Here is a 12,768-nt window from a genome sequence, read left to right as displayed (position 1 = left end):
TCATAAACTTAAGCATAAATTTATAAAAGAGAAAGTCCAAACGGCATGTATTTAGAAAAGGTTTTAAACGGTTATCTTTAAAGAGAAAAAAATGGACCCTTACACAGCTTGGACGGCCGAACGCCTGGCACCTCTCGGCGCCTTTCGGAACTATCCGCCATTCCTAGCTCCGGAACCGTCCATGGCTCCGCACACAAGGCCCTCCCGGCCGCCCAGCCCAGCGTCAGCTCAGCGCTCGGCCCAAGGCACCTCAGCGTTCGCCTAGTTCCAGTCTCACCCACCTGCGCGCCCCCGAGCTCCGCGCCTCTCGCCCTAGGAGCTCGTTAAACTCTCACACAGACGCCTTCGGCGGTCCCTCAACCACCGCTCAACACTCGCAGACCCGCTTCTTACTCGGCTCCTCACCTCTTTACTCTGCACAGCCGGACCCGCCAAAATTCCAACTCCTCTCTGCCCCTGCTTCTGACGTCAGACGCACGCCTTCTCAGGCCTGTACTGATTGGCTACTTCAGAGCTCTGGGCGGAAACGACCTCAAGGGGGCGGGGAGAACGTGAAAGTCGCGTTTAGCAATCAGATTGGCTCACGTGACCGGCGCCCTCTTTGTTGGGGGGCAGGGAACTTCCGGTCGGTGAAGTCCTAGGCTTCTCCGGTTGAGTGTTCTAGCGTCGGGAAGTAGTTATGTCTTTTTGTGGTCAGTTCCTGACATTTTCCGGGACTTACTGTGTCATCCGATTCTGAGCTTCGTTTTCTCTTCCTGTGAGGTGGAGGGTAACTCTTGATGCCGACAAGCCTAGACAGAAACTCAGGTCGCGGAACCCATTGCAAACTTTCCCCCTGCCCTCACCGATTACCGGCGGCTGCGTTGCCTGTATACAGATGTGGTTGATTATTTCCTTTAGGTGATTATTTTACAATCTTGTGTTCAGTTGAGATAACTGGACTAAAAGAAAAGTCTGGTCCACTTTTACCTCTGTCTTATCTTGGGGAAGTAATATCATCATCGCCTGTAAAAAATGAGAAGGAAAGACTAGGTGATATTCTTTAACACACTGCGTGGTCCTTAGACTGGGAATTGCGTCAGAGTTGGGAGTAACTGTTTTCTGCTTCTTCCCATCAAAATGTCAGCATCTGAAGACAAGAGACTGTTTCCAGGGACTGAAGCATCTGAAGACAAGGGACTGTCTTCTTCATGGTCCTATATCTTCCTCTCTCTCCTCTTGCTTGTACCTGGCACACACGAAATGTTACAGAGAGAAAATTTCGAGAGCATTGCCTCCTTAGCAAATGACTTAGCTTTGGAGGGCTCTTTTTTTTTTTTCTTTTTCGTCTCTAGAGTGCTGATGAGGCGGGAAGGATCAAATGAGAATTTCCAGTACATTTTTACACACTGGTCATCAGTCATAATCACTTAGTGCCTCTGTTGTGCAAGGGTGGGCAAAGACATCTAATTTGGGAGATGTGATCTATGCGTAAAAGAAATTACATGAGGTGACTAGGGGGCACCAATTTTGCTGGAGGAGGTGAAAGGTGAGGTGAAAACATTTTCTTTTAAGTTGATAAATCAAACTGTGTGGCAGATGATGAATACCAAGTCAAGAACTTCATTCTGTAAGTGTTAAAAGGACCATGTTTGAACAGGTGGGGGAGGAAGGTACAAGAGCTAGATAGGGGAAGGTGTGGCTAAGAGCTTAGGCTCTGGAGTTAAAACGGTGTGATTTTTAACTGCCACATACTAACTATGCAACCTTGGCTAAATTAGTTAACCTCTCTGAGCCCCAACTTACCCACCTGCAAAACAGGGACAGTCATAGTTATTTCATAGGGAATTCATGAGAAAAACTTAAAAATATGCAGTGTGTGCCCAACACATGTAAGTATTAAATGTGTATTAACTTTTACTCTTACTTCTTTATCAGGCAATGCTTAGGATGATTAAGCTAACAAAGATAGGTACTCAGGAACTGGGTATACCAGAAACTGGAAGCAAAGAAATTCCACAGGAGATGGTGAGTCTCAGACTGTGAGAGCTGAAGGGAAGAGAAGAATGGGAAACATGTTATGAAGGAAACTTACCTGCTTTGGTAACTCACCAAAGGAAAGTTGTCCTTGGCAGGAAGAAGAGAGGATGATTGCCACATTGGCAATAGCTGGGAGACCAGCAGAATTATAGAGGCAGAACTTGCTTTGCACAGCATAGACATGGTGAGTTCAGCCTGAGGTGATGGCGTGGAGATTTCAGCACTACCTTTAGGTTTGTGACCCAAGCCAAGGGGACATATCAGGGCTTCAAGTATAGGTTTATTGAGTTCTCTAGAGATTTTAGAAGCAGAGTATCTTAGAGTATGTTTCCGGGGGTTAACATGCCAGATGATAGGCCCCAGCAGAAAACAATGCTATTCAAAATCAGATCTTCTGGGAGTAATGGCCAGTTTCCATAGCACCCCTATCACCTGCCTGTAGGCATCTGTTTACATATGCCTTTATGTCTCATGCTTAATGGTACAGAATTCTCTAGAGTCTTATCTCAAACTTGAATTTTTCCAGCTATTTGGACAAAACTCTTTACTGAAAAAAGTATCCTTCCTCAGAGGCAACACTCTACTGAGAGATGAATGACCCCTCCGAGAAAGAGGAAAACCCAACCTCTAGTTTTCCTAATAGAATATTGTCTCTGTTGCCCAAATAAATGTCTGTTGCTTTTCAAACTATCTAGAGGTTACTTTAAGCAACAGGGTATGTTCTCCATCTTTACTGATGTTTTACAAGGGAAGCTAATAAACTCTCTAGCCTTGCTGGTTTTAATTAATTCATAAGAACATTCAACACATTTCTTCCTTGGTCTTTGCTGAGTTAACTACAATATATACATTATGTATGTGGAATAAATGTTATCCATGATTTTGGTTCCATATATTTAAAGGACAAAATTGCTACATAAACAGTGAGAGTTCCTGAGCCAGTATTTTTTTTTTTTGTATTATACTTCATATCTTTGTAATTACTTAGCTAGAAAAGAAGAACACCTATGGTATTCAGTGATGACTAGTATCTTCACAATGAGAACATAATGTTCCTTCAATAATTTTTAAAATGACAAACTCTGGAAGTCAAAAGATACCAAAGAGGATATAAAATTATTTCTACTTTTTGCCCTTCATAGCAAAGCAGTTTTGGTACTTTTCCTTCTTTCATGGAAACATTTGAATATTGGTTCATATACTTGATTCCTGTTACACTTAAATGCTGTAACTGGCTGTTATGTCAGCTTTCTTCCACTGAACTAATGATAGCATAATGAATCTGATATCTCATTAAAACCAATTCCAACGGAGTCCTTTCATTATGGGTCAGATGAAATTGTTATGCAGTTTTTACCAGAATCTTGATTGTATGATGTACACAATATATTTTATGTGTATTCATATTAAATAATCACATATAGTTCAAAGGTTTTTTCATTTTTTAAGAAAATAATATACTTATTTTTTAGAATAACTTTAGGATTACAGAAAAATTGAGTGGAAAGAATAGAGTTCCCACATAGCCCCTTCCTCAATTTTATTATTAACATCCTGCCTTAGTATCAGACTTTTTGTTACAACTGGTGAGCCAATATTGGCACATTATTATTATTAACTAAAGTCTATAGTTACCCTGAATATTCATCGGAAGGACTGATGCTGAAGCTCCAACACTTTGGCCACCTGATGTGAAGAGCTGACTCACTGGAAAAGACCCTGATGCTGGGAAAGACTGAAGGCAGAAGGAGGAGGGGGCAGCAGAGGATAAGATGGTTAGATACCATCACCAACTCGATGGACATGAATTTGAGCAAATTCCGGGAGATAATGGAGGATAGAGAAGCCTGGTGTGCTACAGTCCGTGGGATTGCAAAGAGCCGGACATGACTGAGCAAATGAACAATGATGAGATAGTTTACATTAAGATTCCCTCTTTATGTTATACATTTGATAGGTTTTGACAGAGGTATCCACCATCAGTATTATCCAGAATAGTTTTATTGCCCTAAACATCATCTGTGCTCTTACTATTCATTCCTCCTTCCACCTAACCCCTGGTAACCACTGATTTTTTTTTTTTTTTTTTACTATCCTTACAGTTTTGCTTTTTCCAGAGTGCATGCTCAAAGCATACAGTATGTAGTCTTTTCAGATTAGTTTCTTTCACGTGACAATATGCGTTTAAGGTTCCTCCATGTCTTTTTGTGGTTAGATACTAGCTTATTTTTTATTAATACCACTGAATAATAGTCTATCATATGGATATGATATCCATAGTTTGACTACCCATTTACCTTTTGAAGGACATCTTGGTTGCTTCCAAGTTTTGGCAGTTATGAATAAAACTATTATGAACATTCAGGTGCAAGGTTTGTGTGGATATAAGTTTTCAGTTCATCCGGCTAAATAGCAAGGATTGTGTGCTTAGTTTTGCAACAAATTGCTGAAATGTCTTCCAAAGTGCCATTCGGCAGTTCCACCAGCAATGAATTTCTGTTGTTGCACATACTCCCCAGGTGAATTTGGTGGTGGTATTGTTTTGAATTAGTAGCCAGAATAAGTATGTGATGGTATCTTGCTGGAATTTCCAATCCCCTAATGACATATGGGCTTCTCAGTGGTAAAGAATCTGCTTGCAATGCAGGAGACCCGGGTTCAACCCCTGGGTCTGGAAGATCCCCTGGGGAAGGGCACAGCAACCCACTCTAGTATTCGTGCCTGGGAAATCCCATGGACAGAGACGCCTGGGGGGCTACAGTCTCTGGGGTTGCAAAGAGTAGAACACAACTGAGCTACTAACACTTTCACTTTTAATGACATAAGATGTTTAGCATCCTTTCAGTATTTGCCAACTGTACATCTTTGGTGAGGTATGTATTTTCTTTCTGCCCTTTAAAAAATTGGGCTGTTTCCTTATTGTTGCATTTTAAGAATTCTTTGGATATTTTCATACCAGTCCTTTTTTGGATATATGTTTTGTAAAGATTTATTCCTGGTCTGTGGCTTGAATTAGTTTTTGTGAAAGGTCTAAGGTCTGTGTCTAGAATCTTCTTCTCGCATTTGGATATTGTGCCAGCATTTCAGCATTTGTTGAAAATACTGTCTTTTCTCCATGGAATTGCTTTTGCTTCTTTGTCAAAGACTAGTGGACTCTCTGGGTCTATTTCTGAGCTCTCTACTCTGTTCCATTCATATATTTATCTACTCTTTCACCAGTACCACACTGGTTTTTACTGTAGTTTTATAGTAAGTCTTGAAGTTACTGTCATCCTCCAATTGTTCTCACTCAGTACTGTGTTGGCTATTCTGGATCTTTTGCTTTATTAATAGCCACAAAATAATTTGGGATTTTAATTGGAATTACTTTGAATCTGTAGATCAGGTTGGGACAGTCTTCACAATATTGAGTCTCCTGTACATGAACATGGAGCATCTCTTCATTTATTTAGTTCTTTGTCTTTCATCAGATCTTATACTTATTTTACTAGATTTATAACTAAGCGTTTCATTTTGGGATATTAATGTAGACATTAAGAGTGTTTTAATTCAAGTTCCACTTGTTCATAGTGTATTGATATTGGTAATATGTGTCTCTTCTTAATTAACATGACTAGGAGAAGGCAATGGCACCCCACTCCAGTACTCTTGCTTGGCAAATCCCATGGATGGAGGAGCCTGGTGGGCTGCCGCCCACGGTGTCGCGAAGAGTCGGACACGACTGAGCGACTTCACTTTGACTTTTCACTTTCATTCATTGGAGAAGGAAATGGCAACCCACTCCAGTGTTCTTGCCTGCAGAATCCCAGGGATGGGGGAGCCTGGTGGGCTGCCGTCTATGGGGTTGCACAGAGTCGGACACAACTGAAGCGACTTAGCAGCAGCAGCAGAGGTTTATCAGTTTTATTGATTGTTTCAAAGAACCAGCTTTGGTTTCATTGACTTTCTCTATTGATTTCTTGGTTTAAATTTCACTGATTTCTGGTCTCAATTTTTTTTTTCCATTATTTTCTTCTGCTTATTTTGTGTTTAACTTGCCATTCTTTTTCTAGTTTTATTTTCAAAAAAGCTCTAATTATTGATGTTAGATCGATCATCTTTTCCATTTATGCATTGAGTGCTACACCTTTCCAGTGCTTTCATTTCATCCCCAAATTTTGAAGTTATATTTTATTCCATTTAGTTCATACTTAAACTTTTCTTGAGACTTCATTAGGCATGCATTATTTACAGAGTGTATTTAATCTCCAAGTGTTTTGAGAGTTTCCAGGTATTTTTGTTACTGATTTCTAGTGTAGTTCCATTATGGCATGAGAACACACTGTATATGATTTCTGTTGTTTTACATTTTTTAAGCTGTTTTATGGCTTGGATGTGAGCCTAAGAAGAATGTGTATTCTGTCATATATAAAATATGAAGTTAGATCTAGTTGACTGATGCTGTTCAAGTCAACTATGTTAATGATTTTTTGGCCTGTTAGGTCTGTTAATCACTGATAGAAGGATTTTGAAGTCTCCAACTACACTACCGGATTCATGTTTTTCCCCTTACAGTTTTATCAGTTTCTTGCCTTATGTATTTTGATGCTCTGTCTTTAGGTACATAAATAATACAGATTGCATGTCTTCTTAGAGAACTGATTCCTTCATCATTTCATAATGGCCCTTTATCCCTGATAATTTTCCTTGCTTTGAGTCTTTGTCTGAAATTAATATAGCTATGCCATCTTTTTTTTTGATTATATGTTAGCATGCTATATCTTCCTCCATTTTTTTACATTTAATGTGTATGTGTCTTTATATTCAAAGTGGGTTTCTTGTATGCAGCATGTAGGTGAGTCTTGTTTTTTATTCACTCTTAAAGTTTGTTTTATTTTTTTGAGCTGAAATATTTCGATTTTATTTGAAAAATTTGTTTTTTAACTGGTGTATTTAGACCAATGATGTTTAAATTGATTCTTGGTAATTGGATTAATATCTATCTCATTTTTACTGTTTTCTATTCATTCCCTTTGTTCTTGGTTTGTTCTGTTATCTTTCAATCTATTTCTGACTTTTCTGGTTTTAATGCAACATTTAAGTTACTCTATTTTCTCTCTTCTCTTCAGTTCAGGTCAGTTGCTCAGTCACATCTGACTCTGCGATCCTATGGACTGTCGGAGAAGGCTGTCCTTCACCAACTCCCGGAGCTTACTCAAACGCATGTCCATAGAGTCAGCGATGCCATCCAACCATCTCATCCTCTGTTATCCCCTTCTTCGCTTGCCTTCAACTTTTCCCAGCATCAGGGTCTTTTCCAATGAGTCAGCTCTTCACATCAGGTGGCCAAAGGATTGGAGTTTCAGCTTCAGCATCAGTCCTTCCAATGAATATTCAGGACTGATTTCCTTTAGAATGGATTGGTTGGATCTCCTTGCTATCCAAGGGACTCTCAAGAGTCTTCTCCAACACCACAGTTCAAAAGCATCAATTCTTAGGCGCTCAGCTTTCTTTATAGCCCAACTCTCACATCCATACATGAATACTAGAAAAACCATAGCCTTGACTAGACGGACCTTTGTTGGCAAAGTAATGTCTCTGCTTTTTAATATACTGTCTAGGTTGGCCATAACTTTTATTCCAAGGAGCAAGTATCTTTTAATTTCATGGCTGCAGTCACCATCTGCAGTCATTTTGGAGCCCTCAAAATAAAAGTCTGTCAATTTCCATTGTTTCCCCATCTATTTCCCATGAAGTGGTGGGACCAGATGCCATGATCTTAGTTTTCTAAATGTTGAGTTTTAAGCCAACTTTTCACTCTCCTCTTTCACTTTCATCAAGAGGCTCTTTAGTTCTTCTTTACTTTCTGCCATAAGGGTGGTGTCATCTGCATAAGTTCAGTTCAGTTCAGTCGCTCAGTCGTGTCCAACTCTTGGCGACCCCATGAACTGCAGCATGCCAGGCCTCCCTGTCCATCACCAACTCCCAGAGTTCACCCAAACTCATGTGCATCGAGTCGGTGATGTCATCCAGCCATCTCATCCTGTCATCCCCTTCTCCTCCTGCCCCCAATCCCTCCCAGCATCAGAGGCTTTTCCAATGAGTCAACTCTTCGCATGAGGTGGCCAAAGTACTGGAATTTCAGCTTTAGCATCAGTCTTTCCAAAGAACACCCAGGATTGATCTCCTTTAGAACGGACTGGTTGGATCTCCTTGCAGTCTAAGGGACTTGCAGGAGTCTTCTTCAACACCACAGTTCAAAAGCATCAATTCTTCAGTGCTCAGCTTTCTTCACAGTCCAACTCTCACAGCCATACATGACCACTGGAAAAACCATAGCCTTCACTAGATGGACCTTTGTTGGCAAAGTAATATCTCTGCTTTTGAATATGCTATCTAGGTTGGTCATAACTTTCCTTCCAAGGAGTAAGTGTCTTTTAATTTCATGGCGGCAGTCACCATCTGCAGTGATTCTGGAGCCCCCCAAAATAAAGTCTGACACTGTTTCCACTGTCTCCCCATCTGTTTTCCATGAAGTGATGGGACCAGTGATGCCATGATCTTCATTTTCTGAATGTTGAGATTTAAGCCAACATTTTCACTCTCCTCTTTCACTTTCATCAAGAGGCTTTTAGTTCCTCTTCACTTTCTGCCATAAGGGTGGTGTCATCTGCATATCTGAGGTTACTGATATTTCTCCTGGCAATCTTGATTCCAGCTTGGGCTTCATCCAGTCCAGCATTTCACATGATGTACTCTGCATATAAGTTAAATAAGCAGGATGACAATATACAGCCTTGATGTACTCCTTTCCCTATTTGGAACCAGTCTGTTGTTCCATGTCCAGTTCTAACTGTTGCTTCCTGACCTGCATACATATTGCCTCTCAAGAGGCAGGTCAGGTGGTCTGGTATTCCCATCTCTTTCAGAATTTTCCACAGTTTGTTGTGATCCACACAGTTAAAGGCTTTGGCGTAGTCAATAAAGCAGATGTTTTTCTGGAACTCTCTTGCTTTTTCGATGACCCAACGGATGTTGGCAATTTGGTCTCTGGTTTCTCTGCCTTTTCTAAATTCCAGTTTGAACATCTGGGAGTTCATGGTTCATGTACTGTTGAAGCCTGGCTTCAGAATTTTGAGCATTACTCTGCTAGTGTGTGAGATGAGTGCAGTTGTGCAGTAGTTTGAACATTCTTTGGCACTGCCTTTCTTTGAGATTGGAATGAAAACTGACATTTTCCAGTCCTGTGGCCACTGCTGAGTTTTCCAAATTTGCTGGCATATTGAGTGCAGCACTTTCACAGCATCATCTTTTAGGATTTGAAATAGCTCAGCTGGAATTCCATCACCTCCACTAGCTTTGTCTGTAGTGATGCTTCCTAAGGCCCACTTGACTTCACTCTTTAGACTTCATACAACCCCACAGACAGTTAGTTCATGGTATTCTCCAGGCCACTAGAGTGGGTAGACTTTCCCTTCTCCAGGGTATCTTCCCAACCCAGGGATCGAACCAACGTGTCCTGCATTGCAGGCGAATTTTTTACCAGCTGAGCCCCAAGGGAAGCCCTCTCTTCTCTTAGCATATTGATTCTACTTCTTTTTTAAAACTTTTTTTTTTTTTTTTTGCAAGGGGGAGGGTGCCCTAAAGTTTGCAATATACATTGACTACTAATCCAAGTTCACTCTCAAAGAATACTATATCACAACATGGGTAGGAAAAATACCTTGTAACAGAGTATCCCCAATTGTTCATTCCTTCCCTTAAAATATTATTATCATTTATTTCATTTATCCATTAAATAATCACCAAATACATGTAGTTATTGTTACTCTGAAGAAACCATTGTCTGTTAATTAAGAATAAGAAAAATAAATGACTTTATCTTCATGTATTCTTTCTCTTGGGGCTTCCCAGGTGGTCAGTGGTAAAGAATCAGCCTGCCAATGCAGGAGACATGGGTTCAGTCTCTGGGTTGGGAAGATCCCCTGGATAAGGGAAGGGAAATCCACTCCAGTATTGTTGCCTGGGGAATCCCATGGACAGAAGAGCCTGGTGGGCTGCAGTCCATAGGGTCACAAAGACACACAACTTATTGACTAAAACAATGTTTTTTCTTTATGCAGATCAGAGTTTCTGGTCTTTATAATTTTCTTTTTCTCTGATGAACTTTTAACGTTTCTTGCAAAGCTGGTCTACTGGCAACAGACTCCATCTGCCTACTTCTTCACTTTTGAAGGGTGATTTCACACAGAATACCAGGTTGGTGGTTTCACTCTCAGCTTTCTTGATTGTATGGTTGATTGTGTGGTTGCTGAAGAGAGGTCTCATATATCTGTTATCCTTGCTCCTCTACAGGTAAGATTTTTCCCCTTCTGGCTTCTTTCAAAAAAATTTTGTTTGCTTTTGAATTTCTGCCTTTTGCACATGATATACTTAAGTGAAGATTTCTGGGGCATTTATCTCAAGTCATGTTCTCTGAGTTTCCTATATCTGTGGTTTGCACCTGTCATTAATTTTTGAAAATTTTCATCCATTATTACTTCAGACATTCCTCTGTCCCCTTCTCTCCTACCTGGTATTCTCATTGTACATTTGTTATGCTTTTTATAACTATCTCACAGTTCTTGGATATTGTTTTTTTAAATATCTTGTTCTATTTGCTTTTCAGATTTGGAAGTTTCTCATGACATTTCTTCAAGCTCACTGAGTCTTTCCTCAGCCATGGTCAGTCTTCTGATAAGCCCATTATAGGCATTCTTCATTTCTGTTACAGGATTTTTGATTTCTAGTGTTTGCTTTTGACTTTTTCTTTAGAGTTTCCATCTCTCTGCTTACATTACCCCTCTGTTCCTGCATATTGTCATTTTCTTCCATTAGAGCCTAGAGGATATTAATTGCAGTTGCTTTAAATTCCCGTTCTTACATTATTATGTCTGAGTTTGGTTATGATGCCTTCTCTATCTTTACAAACTGTGTGGGTGTTTTTTTTTTTTTTGTCTTTCAGTTCAGTTCAGTCACTCAGTCATGTCCAACTCTTTGTGACCCCATGAACTGCAGCACGCCAGGCCTCCCTGTCCATCACCAACTCCCGGAGTTCACCCAAACCCATGGCCATCAAGTCGGTGATGCCATCAAGTCGGTGATGCCATCCAGCCATCTCATCCTCCATCATCCCCTTCTCCTCCTGCCCCGAATCCCTCCAGCATCAGAGTCTTTTCCAATGAGTCAACTCTTTGCATGAGGTGGCCAAAGTATTGGAGTTTCAGCTTTAGCATCAGTCCTTCCAATGAACACCCAGGATTGCTCTCCTTTAGAATGGACTGGTTGGATCTCCTTGCAGTCCAAGGGACTCTCAAGAGTCTTCTCCAACACCACAGTTCAAAAGCATCAATTTTTGTCTTTAGTATGCTTTGTAATTTTTTGCTGAACACTGAACATGATGTACTAGGTAAAAAAGAACTACGGTAAACAGGCCTTTAGTTTGAGCTTGTTTGTTTATCGGGTGAGGAGCTGGGCCATGTTTGTTGTTTGCTGCAGCTGTAAGTGTCATCTGCTAAAGTTTCCTCAGGTGTCTGCTTTTGTCTCCATTGTTGTCTCTGGGTTTCCTTACAGACTTCTTCTTAGAGAAAGTTGAAGATTGCGCAGTTCTTTCTGTTGTAACCCACTGTTATTATACAGGAGCCCTGTTGATGTGATGGTGAGGTGTAGTGGGGAGGGGATGCATTCTATAGGTCTATGATCACTCTTTTTTGTGAGACTGTGCCTCTGGGCAGTGCCCTTTGCAAGTATTTTCCCTCCTCCTTTGGTGAGAATAATAAGGCTAGAGGGGGCAGAAGTTAGGTATATCTGTTTCCCCAGGTTTCTTAGGCTCTGATAACTTCCCAGCAAGTTAGGCTCAGGTGAGAGTTTCCCTTGAGGGCAGACCTTCTTAAGAAGAGTAGAATGTTCTGGTGTCTTTTTGAATGTCTACTGTTCCCCTCCCCCTGCTGCAATTATAGGGGAATTTTTTTCTAACCTTTACTGTGAGAATCTGGTAGGGCTCATGGAAGTAAAATTCACAAAAGTTCAAGGGTCCCCCCAAGACTCTGCTCCCTCTAGAGTTTTTAACTTTTGAGTTCATCCATGTGAGACTTTAGCAATTCTTTAATAATAGCTTTAAGTTTTTCTGCTTAGGTACTTGCTTTTACTGTGGTTTCTGCTTCTGAGACCTTGGTCCTCTAATCAGTGATCCTCTATTGCCTGTCTGTCTGTCCAATTTGGGAACAGAGGTTTGCTCTGTGACCTCAGATCTCTGAAGGACTTAAAAAGCATTGATGACTTTAAGTTTGTTCAGTTTTTCTTCTTATTATAAGGATAGGAGTGATCATGTCCAAACTCCTTACATAGCAGACCAGATCAAAATTACTTTTACATGTAATATCTGAAGACTGAATTTTGTAAAATTATTACATGTGACATTTGCATTTGCTCATTCATATTTCTTCACAGTTCCCATCTTTCTATTATTCCCATTAAGCCACACAAGGCTACAGCATGGCTAAAATTCCAATGAGGTATAGTTAACTGGTAACCTTAACCTAGAACAAGGCCTTTGAAGATGAAATTAATGGAACAAGACATGTGCAGATTTTACAAGTTGTTTTCCAAACTGAGTCCCCCCAAACAATAGCCTTAATTTAACTTCACCATATGAACTTGCCTTCACCTGCAGTCCTAATTACCAAGGAAACAATTTGATCCCAGACTTAATAAGCACATTCACACTGTTAC

The 12,768-nt window shown here is 40.5% G+C and overlaps 1 protein-coding gene across 11 annotated transcripts in view; it reads right to left on the bottom strand.

The window, feature by feature from the left end:
• The window catches only part of MCM10 (minichromosome maintenance 10 replication initiation factor), a 31,071-nt gene extending 30,597 nt beyond the window's left edge, over nucleotides 1-474 (bottom strand). For 4 of the 11 annotated variants that reach the window (XM_060397361.1, XM_012188383.5, XM_060397364.1 and 1 more), the window contains exon 1: nucleotides 406-474. The gene's annotated coding sequence lies outside the window, so the exon portion shown is untranslated. Of the gene's footprint in view, nucleotides 1-103 lie in introns of all 11 variants that reach the window. The other 7 variants (XM_060397360.1, XM_012188382.4, XM_060397363.1 and 4 more) reach the window with 3 other exon arrangements.
• Nucleotides 475-12,768: the final 12,294 nt, after the last annotated feature.

This window comes from Ovis aries, chromosome 13, assembly GCF_016772045.2.
Source record: "Ovis aries strain OAR_USU_Benz2616 breed Rambouillet chromosome 13, ARS-UI_Ramb_v3.0, whole genome shotgun sequence".
NCBI classification, from domain to species: domain Eukaryota; kingdom Metazoa; phylum Chordata; class Mammalia; order Artiodactyla; family Bovidae; genus Ovis; species Ovis aries.
This window is presented reverse-complemented; position numbering and strand designations above follow the sequence as displayed.